This window comes from Narcine bancroftii, chromosome 2, assembly GCF_036971445.1.
Source record: "Narcine bancroftii isolate sNarBan1 chromosome 2, sNarBan1.hap1, whole genome shotgun sequence".
Classification (NCBI taxonomy): Eukaryota; Metazoa; Chordata; class Chondrichthyes; order Torpediniformes; family Narcinidae; genus Narcine; species Narcine bancroftii.
Window position 1 is genome coordinate 116840226 of NC_091470.1, and position 20252 is coordinate 116860477.

The following is a 20252-nucleotide window of genomic DNA, read 5'->3' on the forward strand; positions in this document are numbered from 1 at the left end:
ATTGTGCATAACTGGGAGGGATCGAGTCCTTTCATCTTAGCAAAATACATCTTCTAGCCATTAAAGTAGCAAAAGCTATTTCATGGCCTTTGACTGTTCTCTACCACCACACCAAATAAAGCTGGAATGAGGTTGAATAGTAACTGAGAAAAATACAGGAAAATGCATTAAACTTTTCTTTCCAAAAATGATCTAATGCTGAACAGGACCAGTTCATCAAGATATTTTTACCCTTAGTTTCTTAATTCTACCCATAGGGATTCTATATCTTCTAATCCAATGTCTCCTCTCCCCAAAGATTTAATAACATTCTTAACTAGCCGAACCACCCCAGCCCCTCTGCCTACCTTCCTGTCCTTCTGATCCACTGTTTATCCATGGATATTGAGTTCCCAGGTTTCAGCCGTGATTCAGTGTTGGCTGCAATGTCATACCTCCTGCAAGCCTTATACTGTGGGCATGTAAGTACAAGAATGTCAGTGCTGTATTGGTCATTCTTTTCAATTTTATTTCCAAAGTACCCCAAGTTCAACCCTTAATCTTACACATGCACTTTTGCCCCATTAATTACCTATCCTTCGCCACAATCTCGCTGTTCCAAAACCAAAATGGCTTGATAAATACTAGTCTCATTTAAGACTCCTGCACGCTACCTGATTCTCTGACCTCAGAAGAGTGGTTTGGCTAATCTATGAAGTGCCATCATTCAAATGAAACCCTCAGAGATGGAGGACGGCCATTGCTCACCATTTCCCTTGGGTGATGGTCGGGGCCACCTCTGTGCAGCACGCCACACAGAGAAGGGGCAATGTTAGATCTACTGGTAGGGATTGAGATAGGGCAGGTGCTTGAGGTTGGGGAGCACTTTGGATCCAGTGATCATGGTACTATTAGTATCAACATAATTATGGAAAAGGTTAGGTCTGGTCTGATGATGAAGGTTTTTGAGTGGGGAAAGCCAGATTTCTGACTACGCCACATGCGTAGGCCAGATTTTGGACTTGGTTGTCAGAGGCTGTTTGAGACGCACACCATGAAGAGCATTTGTGTATCAGTGGGAGCTCATCCCCACGACCATGCTTCGGCTACAACAACCAAACGGCAAAGACACCATGCACCAGAAAAATTTTGTTTCATTTGTTTGATGGATGAACAGTCAGAGGTTATTTGGGAAGGAGGTAGAGGAGAATTGGAGGGCATTTAAAGGTTAGATTTTGAGGGTGCAGAATCTTTATGTTCCTGTTAGGATAAAAGGCAGGGCCAAATGTTCAAGAGAACCATAGTTTTCAAGGGAGATTAGGAAGTTGGTTCAAGATAAAAGGGAGGCCTACATTAAATACAGGAAGCAAGGTATGGATGAAATCCTTGGAATATATATGGATTGTAGAAAGAAGCTTAAGAAGGAAATTAGGTTAGCGAAAAGAAGGTACAAGGTGGCTATGGTGAACAGGGTGAAAGTAAATATGAAGGGATTTTACAAATATGTAAATAGCAAAAGGAGAGTAAAGGATAGGATTGGTCCACTAGAGAATTTGAGCGGACAAATGTGTGAGGAGCCAAATGAGTTGGGGGAGATATTGAATGAGTTCTTCTCATTGGCATTCACTAGGGAGAATGATATGGAATTATGTAGGACAAGTGAGGCAAAAGGGGTAATTATGGAAAACATAGGGATTAGGAAAGAGTGGGTGTTGGAACTTCTGAGACATATAAAGGTGGATAAGTCTTCAGTCCGGATGGGATTTTCCCCAGGAGCTTGAGGGAAGTCAGGGATGAAATAGCAGGAATTCTGACAGTGATTTTTCAACAGTCACTGGAGGAAGGTGTGGTGCTGCAGATTCCTCTGTTTAAAAAGGACTCCAAGTGTAGGCCCACCAATTATCATCCAGTATCTTTGACGTCAGTGGTTGGTAAACTAATGGAAAGTATTCTTAGAGATAATGTGTATGGGTATCTAGAGGGCAGGGATTGATTAGGGACACCCAACATGAGTGTGTGAGGGGAAGGTCATGCTTGACGAATCTTGTTGAATTTTTTGAGGAAATGACTAGAAAGGTTGATGAGAGTAGAGCAGTAGATGTAGTCTATCTGGATTTCAGTAAGGTCTTCGATAAGGTTTCACATGGAAGATTGGTGAGGGAGGTTCAGGCACTAGGGATTAATGTTGAGATAGTCAGATGAGTTCAATGGTGGCTATAAGATAGGTGCCAGAGAGTCATGGTGGATAACTGTCTGTCAGAATGGAGGCCAGTGACGAGCAGTGTGCCTCAGGGATTGGTGTTGAGTCCTTTGTTGTTCATCATTTACATTAATAATTTGGATGCTGGGGTGGCAAATTGGGTGAGTAAATATGTGGATGATACAAAAATAGGGGGAGTTGTGGATAGTGAGGATGGTTTTCAGGGACTGCAGAAGGATTTGGACGGCTTAGAAGAGTGGGTGAAAGGTGGCAGATGCTTCATTTTGGGAGGAATAATCAAAACAGGACATATGTGGTGAAGGGAAGGGCATTTAGGAATCCAGAGGACCAGAGGGATCTTGTATAAATTGTGTGTGATAGTACTACCAACTTTCCCACCATGTTTAAAGATTGTCCACTATTGCTATTTATTACTTGCACTTTCTCATGGTCCCTTACAAAGGTTTATATAAGTCGGCACAACAACATTGGGGCTAAAGAGCTCGTATTGTGCTGTACATAAAGCTTTATTTAGTTATAATTAGGCATGATTAATTTTGTTCAAATATAAGATCATAATATATTGATTAGGATTTAGGGCAGGTTCACCATCGTTCGATGCGTCATGACGTCACCGGTAGAAGGTAGAACAGTCCTCACCCCGGGGATAGCTCCTTGCAAGTGGGAAAGCATTCAGTGTCCCAGTTAGGAGTGGTCAAGTGTGAAAAGCCAAACTCCCCACTCCAATCCTGGGACATTGAACAGCCAATTTGGTGGGACATAAGTGTTAAAGAGGCTTAAGATAAATCTTTAGATTTACAGAGTAATTGAGTCAAGGGTTATGTAGCAGAGAAACTGGCCCTTTGGGAACACAGTATATCATTTCCACCAAGGCAAATCTGATAGGTGAATCACTCGGTCACCCAATGTGAAAAGTTATTGCAAATGAAATATGTCTGGAGTGCAAAACTCTAACCATGGGTTTGTTATAAATGAAACTGAGTAAATTATCCCAAGATATTTCCACGCATTTATTTTATATTACATTTTAGGTATGTGTGTGATTATTAAGTGCTACATGAGAAAAGCATAGAATCCATGCTGCTGAAGACCCAACTGCGCTGGGTGGGTCACGTCTCCAGAATGGAGGACTATCGCCTTCCCAAGATCGTGTTATATGGCGAGCTCTCCACTGGCCACCGAGACAGAGGTGCACCAAAGAAGAGATACAAGGACTGCTTAAAGAAATCTCTTGGTGCCTGCCACATTGACCACCGCCAGTGGGCTGATATCGCCTCCAACCGTGCCTCACAGTTCGGCGGGCAGAAACCTCCTTTGAAGAAGACCGCAGAGCCCACCTCACTGACAAAAGACAAAGGAGGAAAAACCCAACACCCAACCTCAACCAACCAATTTTCCCTTGCAACTGCTGCAACCATGCCTGCCTGTCCCGCATCGGACCTGTCAGTCACCAACGAGCCTGCAGCAGACGTGGACATACTCCTCCATAAATCTTCGTCCGCGAAGCCAAGCCAAAGAAAAAGAAAACATGAGAAATGTATGTATGTGTGTGCACTGTGGTGTGGAGAAACATTGTTTTGTATATGTAGAGTCAGATGATAATATTCTTGAACTTCAACTGTACAAACACATTCTCAGGTTGGGCTATAGAACTTGTAGAGTTTCATGAGTAACGTCCAATTCATTCAAGATTTAATTTATTGTCATGTAATAAAAACAGAGTCATAATACATGAAATTGCTCTTGCCTGCTGTAAGGCGGACAAATTTGCCAATGGCAGAAATTTCCTGAAGTGCCTCTTTCAGTCAGAGAAGGAGAAGCAAAAGAAAGTTGCCCCCCAGAGTCATTGAGCGTCTGTGGAATCCCCTCCAGCGCTCCTGCAGCCTCCACACCCACAGAATCCAGTCCAAACCATCGGCAACCTGAGCTCCAGGTCCGAACCTCTGACATGGTCAGTGACCCTTCAGCGTGCACGACACCCTCTCGTATCCTGGTTCCAAAACCTGGTACCCCTTCAGCCAATTTTGAGTCGGTCTCCAGCAGCCCCCAGCTTCTGTGGGTTCCTCGTCTCAAGTCACCAGCAGCCTGCCTGTGTGGGTCCTGCAGCCGCAGAACCCCCTCACTGGTCTGCTGCTGTGGCCACCATCTCGTGGGTCGTCTCCTCTGCTACTCCTTCTCAGGTGGACGGCGGGGGGGGGGGGGGGGTGGTCTTCCCATTTTCTGGTGTTCCCGTGCCATTCCTCTGCAACCCCTTGTGGCCGCTGCTGATCATAGGCGCTGCCACCTTGGACGCAGTCCCTAGAGTCGTGGGAGTTTAAATTAAACTACTGTTGGCTCTCTTAGTGAGCCATTTAAAACCTGTACTGAGCTGATGGCAGTTGGACTGGGCGTTTGGACCCCGCAGGAGTGCATTTTGACACCAAGACAGTTTTCAGTGATTGTTGTGCTGTCACCACTTCAATAAATGTAATGAATGATTAATACTTACATTTAGAAAACAATGCATTTGAGAATGGATCTTCTAGGAAACAGCATAATGGAGAGGTTAGATCAGAAAACATCTCGTTCTGAATATAATTCTATTGTAATTTCCATTTCCTTTGTCCCTCTAACCAGTCAAAAACAATTGTGCTTTGCCTTGGTTGATTCTTAGTTTGTCCTTTTGTTGTGTTTCGAATACAATTTAGAAAAAGGCCATTCAGCCCATTCAGGTCCAATCCAGCTCCTAGCAGAATGAGTGAAAAACAATTGACTGGAGCAACTCGACAGATCGAGAAGCATCAGTGGGAGAAAGAATGGTCGAAGTTTCGGGCCCGAACCTTCAATCAAAACTAATCTCGGGTGTCTTGATGAGGGCTCTGACTCACGAGGCCTGTCAGCATAGATCAGGTGTCAGTGACGTGAATGTGACTGGGGCTGAGGCTCAGATTGGAAAATCTCCAAGTCCTGACCATTGTAACCGTATGAAATTATTTGTTTTTTAAAAGACAGAATTAATGTAATAACTAAACAGGAAAGTCTGCAGATGCTGGGGCCGAGCGCAATACACAACGTGCTGGAGAAACTCAGCAGGTCATGCAGCGTCCGCAGGAAGTAAAGAGCAAACAATGTTTTAGGCCTGGTCCTTCATTAAGGTTGAAGCCTAAATAAAAATGTGGGTGGAGATGGTGGGGGGGAGGGAGGTGAGGTGGGAGGAAGGAGCAAGAGGAGGATCACATGATAACAGGGAAGAGATTCATTGACCTCCGCCAATGACTCGAGCATCACTGACGATATGGTACCCCCTGCTGGAAGACATTTTCAACTGCACTGGCAGTGTAAATTGAGCAATTTACACCAAATGTCAACAGGACATTGCTGCCAATCCCGCCTTGGGAAGCTAAACTTGGCACCGAGCTGATAAGGATCAGGCCAATGCAAAAATGAAGTAAAGAGGCAGCAAAACACCATCTGTTGGAGGAGCTCAGCAGGGTCAAGCAGCACTGGTGGGAGAGAGTGAGTTGTCGGCGTTTCAGGCTGGAGACCTATGCATTTGCCAAATCTGCTTTTGATTATGCACCTGTGGAGGTGGGGAGGGGGTCACAGGCCCAACCTCTTTAGTCTTCTAAGAAAGTAGAAGTGTTGGTGCATTTTCTTGACCGACGCATCAATGTGCTTGTCCCTGGTCAGTTCTTTGGAGACGATCACTCCTAAAAATTTGAAGCTGTCTATTCTTTCGACTTCAGCACCACTGATGTGGACACGGATGTGGACTCTGCCCCCTCTCCTGAAGTCACTGATCATCTTCAGCTCATTGACATTGAGAGAGAGGTTGCAATTGAACCATGAGCAGAATTGGTTTGGTCCAATCCTGAAATTAAAGGTTTTAGAGAGGACCATAAAATTAATTTATTTGTAGATGCTGAAATAATTTATTTGACAGAACCAGAAAATTCATTAGGTAAATTATATTTAAGATTAAAAGAATATGGAAAAGTATCTGGATTTAAGGTAAATTGGGATAAAATTGAGATTATGCCTGTACTACCAATCAAACACAATCAGACAAAGAGTTGTGATTAATAGGCTTTAATCCCCTTAAAGTGTCAGCACAGCTTAACACTAATAGGAAGGATAAACTGTATTAAAATGAACATTTTTCCAAGGATATTATACTTATTTCAGGCATTGCCAATACAACTGACAGAGAAATTCTTCAAGGAGTTAAAGAAAATAATAAGGAAATTTTTATGGAGAGGGGGGAAATCGAGGATAGCACTAGATAAATTAACAGAATGGTATAAACAAGGAGGCTTACAACTGGCAAATTTTAAAAATTATTATAGAGCCGCACAATTAAGATACCTATCAGATTTTTATCAAACAAGGGAAATGCCATATTGGACGAGATTAGAATTAGATAAAATAGGGGAAAAGATACCTGAACACATATTATATAAATGGGATGAAAAATTGGTACAACATAGAAGTTCTCCAGTATTACATCATCTCCTCAATATTTGGAAGATTCATGTAGAAAGAAATAAAACAAATTATCAATTACCAAAACTAATATTGATGCAAAACAAGTTACTCCCTTTTACAATAGATAACCTTTCCTTTAGAGAATGGGAAAAAAAAGGGATTAAAAGAATAGAAAATTGTTTTTCAGGAAATAGATTCTCATCCTTTGAACAAATGAAAGATAAGTACAATATAACTCAAGATACAGTGCTGGCATATTACCAATTGAGATCCTACTTGAAGGATAAATTAGGAAGCAGCTTGAGTTTGCCAGAGGGAAGTAACCTTGAATATGTGATTACAGATACAATGATAATCAAAAGATTTATAACAAATATGTATATTAAACTGCAAGAAAAGGAGAATGAGGAAACAAATGGTAAAACTAAACCAAAATGGGAACAAGATTTAAATATAAAGATAAAAAAGGAAACATGGGAGAAGTTATGCTCCGGAACGATGAGAAATACAATAAATACGAGGTTACGTATGATACAATATAACTGGATACACAGGCTATACATTACACCTCAAAAGTTAAATAAATGGGACCCAACAGTATCTGATAGATGTTTTCGATGTAAAAAAGAAATGGGAACAACAATTCATGCAATCTGGACATGTGAGAAAGTAAAAAAATTTTGGGAAGATCTCAATCAGATATTAAATAAAATAACAGAAAACAATATACCAAAGAATCCAGAGATCTTCCTCCTAAGTAACATAAAAAACAAAGAATTTGGAATTGATTTGGAGGATGCACAAAAAAGATTTGTTAAGATAGCTCTAGCCGTAGCAAAAAAATGTATTATGTCAACCTGGAAATTGGAAGATAATTTGAAAATACAACAATGGTATATAGAAATGAATAAATGTATTCCATTAGAAAAAATAACATATAGTTTAAGAAATAATATTGAAATATTCGAACAAATTTGGGAGCCTTACATTAAATACAATAGCGAAAACCTACCGGGGACAGTCATTACCTAAGTTAACGGAAGGAAAAGGAAATGAAAAGAATGGACTCAGTAGAATTTCTGGTGTATTTTTATTGAATGTCAACATTGTCTGACTGGTTTAATGTATCCTAGAATGTATACCTTAAATGGACGGGAGGGGGGAGGTAGGGAGGGAGGGATGGGAGGAGGGGGGTGAGAAAATGGCACTGTATATGTGTGAAAATGAAAAAGTGTGTACCATGGTTAATGTGATTTATGGTGTGAAAAATAAAAAATTTAAAAAAAAAGTCTCAGCACAGCTTGCATGTTGCTGGCCCGGTACCAAGGCAGGAACTGAAGGAGGGGTTTGGCTGAGACAGCCTTTATGGGGAAATCTGGAAGGGAGGAGTCACAGGTTCAGGGGGCGGGCCACCTATACATCTATACACATAGTGGTAGCAGCACATTCACTCCTTTTTAAACAAAATCTGACAAGATGGTGTGGTTTAATGTTCATTGCAGTTCCAAGGCCCATTACAGATTCAGCCTGTCTGGTGGTCTCGTTTGTCGCTGTGACCGTTGTGGCACAGCTGTCAGTTCCCAGGTGGTGTCTTGTGCAACAGCGGTGCTTCCAGTGGCTAAGGGGGGGTTTAGTACCGTGGTACTGTTCAGGTCCGTTGGAGTTTGGGGTGCAAATTCAGGCGCTTATAGTGGGGCCGGTTGGTCGGGGTTATTGGGGGAGAGAATTGGCTGGTCGGTCGAGGGGTCTCCTGCATGCGTCCCAGATGGAGACGGTGTCCTGTTGACCATCTTGACACTCCATGTAGGTGTATTTGGGGTTGGTATAGAGGAGGTGGACCTTCTTGACCAGAGGGTCAGTTTTGTGATGTCTGATGTGCTATCGGAGCAACACTGGCCAAGGGTTTAGCCAGGACGGTCGTGTGGTTCCAGATGTCAGCTTCCTGGAGAAGGAAAAGAGCCTTTCATATGATGTTGTGTTCATTGCCATACAGAGAAGGGCCCTAATGGTATGGAGTGCGTTGGGGAGGGTGTCTTCCCACCAGGAAATGGGTAGTCCTCTTTATTTAAGGGTTAAGAGAACTGCCCTCCAATTGGTGGCGGTTTCCCTCTCAACCTGCCCGTGGTTATGCCCTTGGCCAACAAGTACTGGCATAGCTTCTCACTCATAAAGGAGGACCCTTGGTTGCTATGGATATAACAGGGGTACCCGAACAGAGTGAAGATGCTGTGTAGTGCTTTTATGACCGTGGCCATGGTTATATCTGGGGAGGGGATGGAGAAAGGGAAGTGTGATTATTCATCCACAATGTTAAAGAAGTATACATTCCTGTTGGTGGATGGGAGGAGTCTCTTAAAGTTTATGCTTAGCTGCTCGAAGGGGTTGGTGTCTTTGACAAGCTAGAACTGGGGTTTGCACTCGGTGCAGATGAAGCAGTTGCACTGTCAACTCCCTGATATCTTGGATCGAGTAGGGGAGGTTACGGGCTCTAACAAAGTGGTAGAGCCTGGTGACTCTGGCACAGACACATCATTGGAGACTCTGAAGGGGACCCATAGGGAGTGATATAGGCGGCCGTCTGCCTTGAACTCGGGGTACTGGCGGTCCTCTGGGCGGATGGGGAGCTGGAGGTATGCTGATTTTAGGTCAGTGGTGGAGTATTGGGTGATCTGGTTCACCATGTTGGCAATATGAGGGAGGGGTATACATCCGGTTGTGTGAAACGGTTTAGCTGTAGCCAATCACTATGCGGAAATTTTCCCTGTTTTTGGCTACCATGACCTATGCTCTCCCCTCGGCCAGAAGCTGCTTCACCCCTGACAATGAATGTCCTGTCCACAGTGTTGTTTTGCCCGCTGTTGGTAGCAACCAGCTTACAGTTGAGGGTGAGATTGGTGAGCAGGGGTTGGTGGGGGGGGGTATCCACAGATTGGACAAGGTGGGTGGATCATTGTTTTCTGCTTGGTCGTGTTTCGTGAGAAGGGCGGGTGGTTTAAAAACTGATGGTTGTAGACTGTGAGGGGGGATGGGATGGGGCCCGTCGCACTCCATAGTGATGCTCTTGAGGTGGCGCTGGAAGTCCAACCCCAGTATTACGGGCGGGCAGAGCTGTGTAAACTAACAGTTTACAATTTTCATAGGTTGTGCCGCACACGGTCAGCGTCACCATACAGTAGCCAGAAATCTCTGCCAGCTGGGACCGGTGGCCAGGGGGATCTTGCACTTTGCTGGGCTCACCAGAGGGAGTAGTCCCACACAGTGTCAGGATGCACAAAGCTCTCTGTGCTCCCACTATTGAATAGGCAGTTAGTGAGATGACCATTGACCTCAACCTCCATCATCAAACGGGTGACCTCGTGGGGGCTGACCTGGTCCATTACAATTGATGCCAGTACTCGGTCGTTGTCAGAGTCACTGTACGATTGGGACCGGTAAGATGGTGCCCGTGACCTAGGCTGGTGAGATGGTGGCCTCCATGGCGCGCATACAGTGTCGTCGCTCAGGGCAGAAGTGATGCCCACTGTCTGCACATGGCCTTGCTAGGGAGAGGGGAAGGTCTGGACTTACAGACTCTGGCATAGTGATCCTTCTTCCCACGTCTTGAGCACACCACTTCCTTGGCTGCAGAAGTAGAACTTCAGATGCTCGGCGGAGGCGGCAGCAGAAGTGAATTTGGAATGCCCCTACATGGAGGTGGCTGGAATGCCACATCCCAAGATGGCAGTGCCTGTGTTCCCCATGAGATGGTCGCATTGTCGGAGGAGAATGAGTCTGTGTTACAGAGGGCTACATCTAATGTTTTGGACACCTTGAGGCCCCTCTGCAAGGTCAGTTCGGCCAGTTCCAGCAGCCGCTGGTGGTTATTGTCTGATAAGATGCCGGCTACACAGTCATCCCAAACGAGTTCATCTGTGTAGTCCTCAGTAGTAACATCCCTGCAACCGCAGGGTTCGCCTAAGTTCATGCTGAAGTTTCCCTCAAGGGGCTCACTGGGTTGTCGCTTGCAGGTGTCTGGTGTAGGCCGTGTTCACCCTGGGCCTGAACTGTGTAATTGGATGCTGAATTTCCTCTCCTCCCTTCCACAATCAGTGAGGATTGGTAAGAACATCTCCTCCACAATCTTTACCAGTACCAGAGCACCACAGGGCTGTGTTCTTAGCCCCCTGCTCTACTCACTTTACATCTATGACTGTGTAGCTCAGTATGACAATAACAACATCTACAAATTTGCCTACAATACGACAGAAGTGGGTGTACAAAGGAAGGGGATGAGGCAGCATATAGGAGGGAGATTGAAAACATGGCTGAATGGTGCACCAACAACAACCTTGAACTCAATGTCACCCAAACTAAGGAGTTGATTGCTGACTTCAGGAAGAGAAAGGCAGGGATTTCGGTGATCATTGGGGGGAGCAAATTTAAGTTCTTGTGAGTCACTATCTCGGAGGATCTTTCCTGGACCCAACACAATAATGGCATCGTGAAGAAAGCATGTCAGCACCTCTATTTCATCAGGAGTTTGTGGAGGTTTGGGATGACATCAGAAACCCTGACTAATTTCTACAGAGGTGTGGTGGAAAGTGTGGTGTCCGGCTGCATCACAGTCTGGTATGGGGACACCAATGGTGCAGTCAAGAGGTAGTGGACACTGCCCAGGATATCACAGGCAAAACCGTCCCCACCATTGAGAACATCTACAGGGAGCGCTGCCGTCAGAGAGCAGCAGCAATCACCAAGGATCCACACCACCCAGCACACGCTCTGTTCTCACTGCTGCCATCAGGAAAGAGGTGTAGGTCCCACAAGACTCGCACCACCAGGTTCAGGAACAGTTGCTCCCCCTCCACCATCAGACTCCACAACAAGAAAAACAAATGAAGACTCATTTAAGGACTCTTGTGCACTTTATTGATTTTTTAAATTCTGTATTGCACAGTCAGTTTGTTTACATTCATTATCTGTTTACACTTCTTTATTTGTTTACATGTGTACGCTGTGTACAGTTTATATTTTGCAGTACCAATTAGCGCCTTCCGGCAGGAAGAGCGAATCTCAGGACTATATGTGATGTCATGTATATCCTCTGACAATAAATCAGAAATCTGAATCAGGATATGTGCATTCTACAAAATATTTGACATCTTTAAACTTGCCCCCTCCTTCATCTTAAACCTATACCCACTAGTAATTGACAATCCCACCCAGGGACAAAATCCTTGACTATCTACCACATCCATATTCTCCAATGCTCCAGAGAAATCAATTCCATTTTGTCCAGTCTCTCCTTATAGCTTATACTCTCATCAGGCAGTATTCTGATGAACTCCTGCTGCACCCTCTCTGAAGCCCACACGTCATTGAAAGAATGCGGTGATCAGACCTGTATACAATATCCCAATAGTCAGTGAGTCATGGAGTTTTGCAGTGTGGATACTTGTCTTTGGCCCAACTTGCCCATGCCGACCAAAACATCCCACCCACGCTAGTCCCACTTGCCTGCATTGGGCTCATAGCCCTCTAAACCTATCTTATCCATGTATCTGTCTATTTTTTCTTGTAAATAGCACCTGCCTCAACCAGCAGCCCATTCCATACGACCGCTGCCCTCTGTGTAAAACAGTTACTGTATAGGTTCTCTCCCTCTTCACCTTAAACCTAAGTTCCCTGGTTACTGATTCCCCAGCTCTGGGCAAAAGACTCTGCGTCCCTCCGAGCCACTCCTTTCATGATTTTGTTCTCCTCTATGAGATCACCCCTCATTCTCCTGTGCTCCAAGGGATAAAGTCCCTGCCTGCTCAACCTCTCCCTACAGCTCAGGCCCCCGAGCCCTGGCAACAGCCTTATAAATCTTTCCTGCACCCTCTCCAGCTTGGAAACGTCTTTACTTAGTACAGTGACTAAAACTGAACACAATACTCCAAATGGGGCCTGACCATTGTCTTATATGATTGCAACATGATGTTCAAACTACTTTACTCAATACTCCAGTGAAGTGCTGAAAGTCTTTTTTGATGTGATCTAACTGGGACACCGCTTTCAATGTATGTACCTGTACCCCTCTGCTCTAAAATGCTCCGCAGATTTCCCTGTTTAGGTCGTACCCATGTTAGACCCCCCTCAAATGCAACACTTGCATCAAATGCAAGTTCCATCAACCACTCCCTGCCCAAATGCCCAACTGATTAAGATCCTGCTGCAATTTTTTGCAGCTATCTTCACTTCCTACAATACCAGACACTTCAGTGTCAATCACAAATTTCCTGATCATGGCATGTACGTTTTCATCTAAATCTTGATAGACATTGTTATCCACACAATCTCATAGAATTTGCCTGCATTTAACCCTTTCAAACCTTTCCTACCAACATATCTGTTCAAATGTCTTTTAAATGTTGTAATTTCCCTCCCTCTTCCACAGTCTGGCAGCTTGTGTGAAGAAGGAACCTTTCAGATCCCCTTTAAATATTTCTCTCTCACCTTTAACCCCCTCATTTTAAAATTCCCCTACCTTGGGATTTTTTTTACACAGAAGCAACATGATTTGTCAGTTAAATGTATGGTATATACTCGTGTTATCATCTCTACTGTGTCAACACTCTACTAGCCCAAGAATCGGGTAGTATTTGTATGACCCATGTAAAAGTCGACTCCCCTATTTTTGGCCCGGACCACCCACTCATCCGAACTCTTGATGCCCTGACCACCTTCCGGAGCTCCCAATGCCCCGGCCGCCACACCCCCCACTCTCTGGAGCTCCCGACCGCAGGTCCTCATCCCATCCCATCCCGATGCCCTGACAGCAGACCCGTGTCCCGGCCTCCCTCCTACTGGAGTTCCCGACGCCTCGACAGCAGACCCTCGTCCGAGCCGCCCACCTACCAGAGCTCCTGACGCACTGACAGTGGACCCTCGTCCTGGCTGCCCGCCTACTGGAGCTCCCGACGCCCTGACAGCGGACCCTCATTCTGTCTGCCCTCCTACCAGAGCTCCTGACATCCTGACAGTGGTCTCTCCTGCCGGCCGCCTTCCTCCCCGAGCTCCCGACTGCAGACTCTCATCCCGGCCACCCGCCTACCAGAGCTCCCAACACCCTGACAGCAGACGCTCATCCCGGCCGCCCATCTACTGGAGCTCACAATGCCTTGGCTGCCCCCTCACTGGAGCTCCCGACCTCAGATCCTTGTCCCGGCTGCCCACCTACCGGAGCTCCCGACGCCCTGACAGTGGACCCTCATCCCGACCGGCTGCCTGCTGGAGCTCCAGACACCCTGACAGTGCACCCTCATCCTGTCCGCCCGCCTACCAGAGCTTCCAACACCCTGACAGCAGACGCTCATCCCGGCCGCCCATCTACTGGAGCTCACAATGCCTTGGCTGCCCCCTCACTGGAGCTCCCGACCTCAGATCCTTGTCCCGGCCGCCCACCTACCGGAGCTCCCGACGCCCTGATAGCCGATCCTCGTGCCAGCTGCCCTCCCATGAGAGCTCCCGACACCTTGTCTAGAGACCTATGTTGATTTGAATGACGTAGGTACTCTCCGAGGTCACATTTTGACCTGTGTAAAAGTCGACGCCCTCTGTTTTGGTCCAAAAAAGGGATCCAAAAGTTGGATGGTTCCGCAAGTATATGCAGTAAGTCCACAGATGCAGAACTTTAACACATAAACGTCAGCTGGTATCTGTGCCCAGAGGGTAGTCTGTAGAACTCAGCGAGAGCGCAAGGGTCCACTGGTATCTGCGGGTGGAGTGAGGGTGGTCCATGGAACTTGGAGAGAGCACAATGGTCCAAAGATATCTGCACACAGAGGGCGGTCTGTAGAATTCGGCTAGAGGAGTGAGTCAATGCAGTGTCTGTACCTGAGATCCTTGTGGGGACCAAACTGGGAGGCCTGGAAAGAGCTGGAGGCCGCATGGCACCAAATGGCAGCACAGGCAAGTAGACAGGAAGGATGTGTGGCTGTGGAAGTGAGACTGGGTGAGAACGTGGTTGAAGAGCTGGAGAGCAAAGGTGGGTGCAGACCAGGAGCCCTGAGTGAGACTTTCACTGAGAGGAGGAGAGCTTCTTCAGGGTAGGCATCCCTGGAAGAGACCTCCCAGTGGAGCTGCTGAATGGAGTTCAACAGGAAAGTCTGCAGATGCAGGGGTCGAGTGCAGTACATGCAGCAGATCACACAGCATTGTCTGCTGAGATCTCTGGATGAAGGTGAGGTCATTTGCTTGATCTGCTGAATTTCTCCAGCATTTCTGATTCTTGAGCATGACTTTATACTCAATGAACTAGTTACAAGTCTAATTCCATCCAATCATGTTGCTGATTCTGTGGACCTATGGACTTGCACCCCAAGATCTTTCTGTACATCAATGCTCCTGAAGGTTCTGACACTTACTGTAGACTCTTATCCAATTTGACCTTCCTTGTCTGGATTGAATTGCATCTTTCACTTCACTGGACTATCTCCTGCAGCATCCTTTGACAGCTTTCCTCGCCATTCATGATTCTGCCAATACTTGTGAGGCCTGATTTCCGCATGCGGACCACTCCATGTTGCTGGAAAGTCTCCGAGTGGAGGGGGGTGGGGGAGATGGTGTCCAGGAAGGGATGTTTACAGTTGCTGAACCATGTGGTTCAGCAGTGTGAACATCTTGCAGTGGCTCCTTTGGACAAGTGCACGTTATATGCTGAGAGCTGCGCACAACCGACAAACAGGAGGATTGGACAATTGGAGCATTGAGGACTATCTAGAATTCAGCAACGGCACCGGAATGTCTCTGTGTGAGGCTCATGGCACTGCTATTGAACTGGCCTGCCACTGCAGAAGTGGGCCTTCAGGTCCTCGGGGTCGAATAGCCTCGGTGCCAAGGGAATGGATATGGTGCGAGGTGCAGCTGGCGGAGTTCAGGAAGCAGAATGACCAGTTTTGGAGCTTGGAGGGACGGGAGTCGAGACTTTCATGCAGTATCTCATGAAGAACTGCGGCTGTGAGGGCTGGAGAACATCGCAGAGACCAACGGAGGAGTGTGACGGTGAGGTTGGCTGGGGCTACCGGTTATAACAGCCACTTCGGAGAGCAGTGTTGGAGGGAGTTGACGGCAACATTAGTGGCCATGGACAATGGCGTAAAGTCACTGAACTCTGTGGAAGCGGTGGTTGCTTAAGATCTTGACTGCTACTGTTGTGGTATCTGGCCCGCTGTCTGGTCTGACTGATTGTTGTATTGTAGTCACTGGGTAGTAATGCTGGGGAAGGTGGGGGTTTGATTGGGGTCCTTTGTGAAGCTTGTGGTTGTTTTTGTGTCTGTTTGGTGTGACCTCGTTGAAGCGTGCTCAAGATGGCTGTGTAGATCTACGGCAGCTTTGTGGAGGAATAAGGTGGTTTGGACTTGGTTGTATTTTTGTCTGGTCGTGCTTGCTGTTTTGCTTGCTCGTGATGGTGGCACGTAGATTCACAGTGGCTTCCATGGTTGGCTGAGTGCCGTGCATGGGCTGTCCTGTTTGGACTTGTTTATTGGATTGATTTTGGTTGGGCCTTGTCATGGTCCCTGCTTTAGAGAAATACTTTCAGTAGGGAAATGACAATGACTCTGAGTTCAGGTGTGCTGTGGGGTTAGCCCATGGGTCAAATACAGACAGTGGGACTGATCAAGCACAGCCTACCCATCATCTCACGTGGCTGGCCATCATTTCACGTGGCTGGCCATCATCTCACGTGGCCAGCTGCTGAATCTTATTCGATTAAGCTGTGCAAATTCTCTGCCATGTACTTTGAAGGAAATAGGCGCAGGAGTCAGCCATCCGACCTGTGAGCCTGCTTTTCCATTCAATAAAATCTGCCCGTGGACTCAGCTCCATCTACCTGATTTTTCCCTTTTCTATTAAAAATGGATCTGTCTTAAATGTATCCGTCAAGGCAGCCTTTCCTGCTTCCTTGGGCAGAAAATTCCACAGATTCACCGCTCTCTGGGAAACACAGTTTCTCCTCATCTCCATCCTAAATCTACTCCCCTGAATCCTGAGGCAATGTCGCCCTGTTCCAGTGCGCTGGGGGAACAGGGGGGTCAGGCAGTATCCTTGGGAAGCAATGTTTCGGGCTGAAACCCTTCATCAGGAATAATGATGCTTGTGGTGCTTGTGCCTGTCTGCATCCCTGCCTACCGACAGCAGGCGGGGCGATCCATTGTACCTGGGAGGCTGGCTCCATATAAAGGGTCACACCGACCCTTGGGCAGGAGCAGAGCACATGGAGTCAGAAGGGATATAGAATCTGGTGTGCAAGTTTTAAGCCAATTAAAGCCTACAGTACAACCTTCGTATTTTGTGCTTCTTTATTGCACTGCAGCACATTACAATGTTTTTCCAAGTTAAAGGTGCCATTCAAATGCAAATTGCCTTAATTTCCCCTGTTGCCTGCACAGCTCCCTTCACTTGATCTTTCCCCCGCTCGCCTCAATGAGGCTGGTGATCAGGAGAGGGAGCTCTAACAGAGGAAAAGGCTGGTTGGGAAATTTAAGACCAGTAGTTCATCTGAAAGCAACAAAAATCATCCAACATTTTATTTACCAGAGAACCAATTCCAAGAGGGAAGCCTAGTAGCTTCTCTTGTTGAAGGAGTGTAATTTTTTTTTGTGGTTTTTGTTGCTTTACTTGCGATTACTTTTAATGGAACAGCTTCAATGCAGCAGTTGTGTTCAGCATCTAATTTCTGAGTCAGGGCTCAGACTGTGAAAGTGGCAAGGATACAAAAAACAGAATTGCACTTGGCATAGCACCAAATTCTTTTCTATATGACGAGAAATGTCTGGGCAAAATAGTCCCTGGCATTAAAAAGAGTGAAAAGTCCCGCCTCAAAGGAAGTAAACTGATGCCTCTCCTCTTTTTACTCCCCAGTTCCATGAAACACAGACAGAAGTTACGGGCAGGGTAGGAAATGAGCTGAATGAGATCAGTTGTGATCAGATGTTTTAAGGTCACCCACTCTCAGAATGAATGATTCCAAAGGCATACAAAGTTAGTAGGAGATCAGTTCATTGAGTGGTGTCACACCAAAAACCTTGCAAAACCAAGGAGATCATTGTGAACTTCAGGAGGAAGTCAGGGGAACATGACCCAGCCCTCATCAAGGGCTCAGTAGTGGAGAGGATCTTCAGATTCCTGGGTGTCACCATCTCTGAGGATCTGTCCTGGAGCCTCCATGTTAGTGCAAACATGAAGAAGGCTCGCCAGCGGCTATACTTTGTGAGGTGTTTGAGGAGGTTCAGTGCATCACCAAAAACTCTTGTACACTTCTACAGGTGGACTGTGGAGAGCATTCTGGCAGGTTGCATCACTGCCTGGTATGGAGGCAACAACTCTCAGGTCAAGAATAAACTGCAGAGGGTTTTTAAGTCGGCCTGTCTCATCACAGGCACCAGACTTCACTCCATTGAGGACATCTACATGAGGCAATGTCTTATAAAAGCAGCCTCTGTCTTCAAAGGCCCCCCTCCACCAACCTGTTCCCTCTAAGCTGTGTGCGTGTGCACATGCACACAGGTTTTGCAACCAGCACACAAAGGAAATTAATGTGCACCCAAAAGAGTAGTTACCTAAAATAATGTAGTAATTAATTATTATTGTTATTAAAAATAATCTCTTAGCCAACTGTTTCTGTAAACTAGTTAGTCTGCTTTGCAAAGATCTTCATACTTACATTATATTCAAACATGCCAATACAATTTTATTAGCCATGAGAGATGGGCTGTGCCAAAAATGATCTTGAAACAATTTCAAGTTTACATTTGCACAAGACTTCAATGTGCACATACTTTTGTCGCAGGAAAAATTTTTTTCACCGCATCAAATTTTTGTGTGCACTGACTACTAAAAATTAGAGGGAACATTGTCCCACCACCCAGGCCATGCTCTCTTCACTCTGCTACCATTAAAAATTATGAATGAGGGGTCTAGATACAAAGATAGGTGGAAGGGCAGATAGAACCATAGAACACTATAGCACAGAAAACAGGCATTTGGCCCTTCTAGTTTGTGCCAAAACATCATTCCATGAATCCCACTGACCTGCTCCCATTCCATAATCCTACAGACCTCTCCCATTCATGCATCTATCCAATTTATTCTTAAAACGATGGCAGCTCCTTCTAAACTCCCACCACTCTCTGAGTTGATCCCCCCAATGCTCCCCCTAAACCTTTCCCCTTTCACCCTCTTGTGTTTATTTCTCCCAATCTAAGTTGAAAGGGCCTACTCTATCTATTTCCTCATAATTTTGTAGACCTCTATCAAATCTCCCCTCATTCTTCTGTGCTCCATGGAATAAAGTCCCAACCTGTTTAATATTTCCCTGTAACTCAACTCGTGAAGACCCAGAAATATCCCAGTAAATCTTCTCTGCAGACTGACATCTTTTCTATAGTTTGGTGACTAGAACCACACACCATACTCCAAATTTGGCCTCACCAATGTCTATACAACTTTACCATAAGATCCCAACTTCTGGATTCAATACTTTGATTTATGAAGGTCAAGATGCCAAAATCTTTCTTTACAACCCTGCTTACCTGTGACACCACTTTCAGGGAATTATGTATCTGTATTGCCAGATCCCTTTGTTCCTTTGCACTTCTCAGTGCCCTACTTCCTTGGTTTGTCCTTCCAAAATGCAACACCTCACACTTGTCTGCATTAAACTCCATCTACCATTTTCTGTCCCATTTTTCCAGTTGGTCCAGATCCCTCTGGAAACTTTGAAAATCTTCCTCACCATCCACAATGACCCCAACCTTAGTGTCATCAGCAAATTTGCTTATCCCATTTCTCACATTATCATCCAGATCATTGAAATAGACAACAAACAACAATGGTCCCAACACCAAACCCTGAGGCACAGCACTAGTCACAGGCCTCCAGTCGGACAAGCAAATTTTGAATTCAGTTTACAGTCTCTCCATGGATACTTTGTGTCTGAACCTTCACTGTAAGATAGCAAGCACCTCCTTTTCTTTAATCTCTATATGTTCCATGACATTACTGCTTCCTTATACACTCTGTTGGCTTCCCGAGTAAATACTGATGCAAAAAAAAACTGTTTAAAGTCTCCCCCATCTCATTAGGCTAGACACAAAGACGGCCATTCTGATTTTCTAGGGAACCAATTTTGTCCCTTACTATCCTTTTACTCTTAACATCCTTGTAGAAACCCTTCGTGTTTACCTTCACATTATCTGCCAAAGCAACCTCATGTCTTCTTTTTCCCTTCCTGATTTTCTTCTTAAGTATTTTCTTACATTTCTATACTTATCTAGTACCTCAATAGCTCCCTGTTGTTTATGCCTGCTACACACCTCTCTCTTCTCCTTAACCAGATCACCAATATCTCTTGAAAACCAAAGTTCCCTCTGCCTTTTAACTTTGCTGTTAATCCTGATAGGAACATGCAAATTCAAAATTTCACCTTCCACTTACTGAACACATTCTTGCAAGAAAACAACATCTCAATCCACTTCTCTTAGATCCTTCTCATTTCCACATAATTGGCCTTTCTCCAATTTAGAATCTAAACTCAAGGACCAGACTTATCCTTATCCACAATTAA